The sequence below is a fragment of the Ranitomeya imitator genome, chromosome 5 (assembly GCF_032444005.1).
Source record: "Ranitomeya imitator isolate aRanImi1 chromosome 5, aRanImi1.pri, whole genome shotgun sequence".
Taxonomy (NCBI): Eukaryota; Metazoa; Chordata; class Amphibia; order Anura; family Dendrobatidae; genus Ranitomeya; species Ranitomeya imitator.
In genome coordinates, this window is record NC_091286.1 from 3,570,530 (window position 1) to 3,576,537 (window position 6,008).

Consider the following 6,008-nt stretch of genomic DNA (forward strand, 5'->3'; position numbering starts at 1 on the left):
ATTGTAGACCCCTGTGATGAGGGGACACACCGCGATCTAACATGTCACCAAACAGCACAGTGATATCTGTAGCCCTATATACCGGCCACGCACTGACTCCAGGATTGTAGACCCCTGTGATGAGGGGACACACCGCGATGTAACATGTCACCAAACAGCACAGTGATATCTGTAGCCCTATATACCGGTCACTCACTGACTCCAGGATTGTAGACCCCTGTGATGAGTGGACACACCGTGATCTAACATGTCACCACACAGCACAGTGATATCTGTAGCCCTATATACCGGCCACGCACTGACTCCAGGATTGTAGACCCCTGTGATGAGTGGACACACCGTGATCTAACATGTCACCACACAGCACAGTGATATCTGTAGCCCTATATACCGGCCACGCACTGACTCCAGGATTGTAGACCCCTGTGATGAATGGACACACCGTGATCTAACATGTCACCAAACAGCACAGTGATATCTGTAGCCCTATATACCGGCCACGCACTGACTCCAGGATTGTAGACCCCTGTGATGAGTGGACACACCGCGATCTAACATGTCACCACACAGCACAGTGATATCTGTAGCCCTATATACCGGCCACGCACTGACTCCAGGATTGTAGACCCCTGTGATGAATGGACACACCGTGATCTAACATGTCACCACACAGCACAGTGATATCTGTAGCCCTATATACCGGCCACGCACTGACTCCAGGATTGTAGACCCCTGTGATGAATGGACACACCGTGATCTAACATGTCACCACACAGCACAGTGATATCTGTAGCCCTATATACCGGCCACGCACTGACTCCAGGATTGTAGACCCCTGTGATGAGGGGACACACCGCGATCTAACATGTCACCACACAGCACAGTGATATCTGTAGCCCTATATACCGGCCACGCACTGACTCCAGGATTGTAGACCCCTGTGATGAGGGGACACACCGCGATGTAACATGTCACCAAACAGCACAGTGATATCTGTAGCCCTATATACTGGTCACTCACTGACTCCAGGATTGTAGACCCCTGTGATGAGTGGACACACCGTGATCTAACATGTCACCACACAGCACAGTGATATCTGTAGCCCTATATACCGGCCACTCACTGACTCCAGGATTGTAGACCCCTGTGATGAGTGGACACACCGTGATCTAACATGTCACCACACAGCACGGTGATATCTGTAGCCCTATATACCGGCCACGCACTGACTCCAGGATTGTAGACCCGTGATGAGTGGACACACCGCGATCTAACATGTCACCACACAGCACAGTGATATCTGTAGCCCTATATACCGGCCACGCACTGACTCCAGGATTGTAGACCCCTGTGATGAGAGGACACACCGCGATCTAACATGTCACCACACAGCACAGTGATATCTGTAGCCCTATATACCGGCCATGCACTGACTCCAGGATTGTAGACCCCTGTGATGAGGGGACACACCGAGATCTAACATGTCACCACACAGCACAGTGATATCTGTAGCCCTATATACCGGCCACACACTGACTCCAGGATTGTAGACCCCTGTGATGAGGGGACACACCGCGATCTAACATGTCACCACACAGCACGGTGATATCTGTAGCCCTATATACCGACCACACACTGACTCCAGGATTGTAGACCCCTGTGATGAGTGGACACACCGCGATCTAACATGTCACCACACAGCACAGTGATATCTGTAGCCCTATATATCGGCCACGTACTGACTCCAGGATTGTAGACCCCTGTGATGAGGGGACACACCGCGATCTAACATGTCACCACACAGCACAGTGATATCTGTAGCCCTATATACCGGCCACGTACTGACTCCAGGATTGTAGACCCCTGTGATGAGGGGACACACCGCGATCTAACATGTCACCACACAGCACAGTGATATCTGTAGCCCTATATACCAGCCACGTACTGACTCCAGGATTGTAGACCCCTGTGATGAGGGGACACACCGCGATCTAACATGTCACCACACAGCACAGTGATATCTGTAGCCCTATATACCCGCCATGCACTGACTCCAGGATTGTAGACCCCTGTGATGAGAGGACACACCGCGATCTAACATGTCACCACAGAGCACAGTGATATCTGTAGCCCTATATACCGGCCACGCACTGACTCCAGGATTGTAGACCCCTGTGATGAGGGGACACACCGCGATCTAACATGTCATTACACAGCACGGTGATATCTGTAGCCCTATATACCGGCCACGCACTGACTCCAGGATTGTAGACCCCTGTGATGAGGGGACACACCGCGATCTAACCTGTCACCACACAGCACGGTGATATCTGTAGCCCTATATACCGGGCACACACTGACTCCAGGATTGTAGACCCCTGTGATGAGGGGACACACCGCGATCTAACCTGTCACCACACAGCACGGTGATATCTGTAGCCCTATATACCGGGCACACACTGACTCCAGGATTGTAGACCCCTGTGATGAGGGGACACACCGCGATCTAACATGTCACCACACAGCACAGTGATATCTGTAGCCCTATATACCGGCCACGCACTGACTCCAGGATTGTAGACCCCTGTGATGAGGGGACACACCGCGATCTAACATGTCACCACACAGCACAGTGATATCTGTAGCCCTATATACCGGCCACGCACTGACTCCAGGATTGTAGACCCCTGTGATGAGGGGACACACCGCGATCTAACATGTCACCACACAGCACAGTGATATCTGTAGCCCTATATACCGGCCACACCCTGACTCCAGGATTGTAGACCCCTGTGATGAGGGGACACACCGCGATCTAACATGTCATTACACAGCACAGTGATATCTGTAGCCCTATATACCGGCCACGCACTGACTCCAGGATTGTAGACCCCTGTGATGAGTGGACACACCGCGATCTAACCTGTCACCACACAGCACGGTGATATCTGTAGCCCTATATACCGGCCACGCACTGACTCCAGGATTGTAGACCCCTGTGAGTGGACACACCGTGATCTAACATGTCACCACACAGCACAGTGATATCTGTAGCCCTATATACCGGCCACACCCTGACTCCAGGATTGTAGACCCCTGTGATGAGGGGACACACCGTGATCTAACATGTCACCACACAGCACGGTGATATCTGTAGCCCTATATACCGGCCACGCACTGACTCCAGGATTGTAGACCCCTGTGATGAGGGGACACACCGCGATCTAACATGTCACCACACAGCACGGTGATATCTGTAGCCCTATATACCGGCCACGTACTGACTCCAGGATTGTAGACCCCTGTGATGAGGGGACACACCGCGATCTAACATGTCACCACACAGCACGGTGATATCTGTAGCCATATATACCGGCCACGCACTGACTCCAGGATTGTAGGCCCCTGTGATGAGTGGACACACCGCGATCTAACATGTCACCACACAGCACAGTGATATCTGTAGCCCTATATACCGGCCACGCACTGACTCCAGGATTGTAGACCCCTGTGATGAGTGGACACACCGCGATCTAACATGTCACCACACAGCACGGTGATATCTGTAGCCCTATATACCGGCCACGCACTGACTCCAGGATTGTAGACCCCTGTGATGAGGGGACACACCGCGATCTAACATGTCACCACACATCACAGTGATATCTGTAGCCCTATATACCGGCCACGCACTGACTCCAGGATTGTAGACCCCTGTGATGACTGGACACACCGCGATCTAACATGTCACCACACAGCACAGTGATATCTGTAGCCCTATATACCGACCACGCACTGACTCCAGGATTGCAGACCCCTGTGATGAGGGGACACACCGCGATCTAACATGTCATTACACAGCACAGTGATATCTGTAGCCCTATATACCGGCCACGCACTGACTCCAGGATTGTAGACCCCTGTGATGACTGGACACACCGTGATCTAACATGTCACCACACAGCACAGTGATATCTGTAGCCCTATATACCGACCACGCACTGACTCCAGGATTGTAGACCCCTGTGATGAGGGGACACACCGCGATCTAACATGTCATTACACAGCACAGTGATATCTGTAGCCCTATATACCGGCCACGCACTGACTCCAGGATTGTAGACCCCTGTGATGAGTGGACACACCGTGATCTAACCTGTCACCACACAGCACGGTGATATCTGTAGCCCTATATACCGGGCACACACTGACTCCAGGATTGTAGACCCCTGTGATGAGGGGACACACCGCGATCTAACATGTCATTACACAGCACGGTGATATCTGTAGCCCTATATACCGGCCACGTACTGACTCCAGGATTGTAGACCCCTGTGATGAGGGGACACACCGCGATCTAACATGTCACCACACAGCACGGTGATATCTGTAGCCATATATACCGGCCACACACTGACTCCAGGATTGTAGACCCCTGTGATGAGTGGATACACCGCGATCTAACATGTCACCACACAGCACAGTGATATCTGTAGCCATATATACCGGCCACACACTGACTCCAGGATTGTAGACCCCTGTGATGAGGGGACACACCGCGATCTAACATGTCACCACACAGCACGGTGATATCTGTAGCCATATATACCGGCCACACACTGACTCCAGGATTGTAGACCCCTGTGATGAGAGGACACACCGCGATCTAACATGTCACCACACAGCACAGTGATATCTGTAGCCCTATATACCGGCCACGCACTGACTCCAGGATTGTAGACCCCTGTGATGAGGGGACACACCGCGATCTAACATGTCACCACACAGCACAGTGATATCTGTAGCCCTATATACCGGCCACGCACTGACTCCAGGATTGTAGACCCCTGTGATGAGGGGACACACCGCGATCTAACATGTCACCACACAGCACAGTGATATCTGTAGCCCTATATACCGGCCACGCACTGACTCCAGGATTGTAGACCACTGTGATGAGTGGACACACCGTGATCTAACATGTCACCACACAGCACGGTGATATCTGTAGCCCTATATACCGGCCACACACTGACTCCAGGATTGTAGACCCCTGTGATGAGTGGACACACCGCGATCTAACATGTCACCACACAGCACGGTGATATCTGTAGCCCTATATACCGGCCACGCACTGACTCCAGGATTGTAGACCCCTGTGATGAGTGGACACACCGCGATGTAACATGTCACCACACAGCACGGTGATATCTGTAGCCCTATATACCGGCCACACACTGACTCCAGGATTGTAGACCCCTGTGATGAGTGGACACACCGCGATCTAACATGTCACCACACAGCACGGTGATATCTGTAGCCCTATATACCGGCCACGCACTGACTCCAGAATTGTAGACCCCTGTGATGAGGGGACACACCGCGATCTAACATGTCACCACACAGCACAGTGATATCTGTAGCCCTATATACCGGCCACACACTGACTCCAGGATTGTAGACCCCTGTGATGAGGGGACACACCGCGATCTAACATGTCACCACACAGCACAGTGATATCTGTAGCCCTATATACCGGCCACGCACTGACTCCAGGATTGTAGACCCCTGTGATGAGGGGACACACCGCGATCTAACATGTCACCACACAGCACAGTGATATCTGTAGCCCTATATACCGGCCACGCACTGACTCCAGGATTGTAGACCCCTGTGATGAGGGGACACACCGCGATCTAACATGTCACCACAGAGCACAGTGATATCTGTAGCCCTATATACCGGCCACGCACTGACTCCAGGATTGTAGACCCCTGTGATGAGGGGACACACCGTGATCTAACATGTCACCACACAGCACAGTGATATCTGTAGCCCTATATACCGGCCACACACTGACTCCAGGATTGTAGACCCCTGTGATGAGAGGACACACCGTGATCTAACATGTCACCACACAGCACGGTGATATCTGTAGCCCTATATACCAGCCACACACTGACTCCAGGATTGTAGACCCCTGTGATGAGGGGACACACCGCGATCTA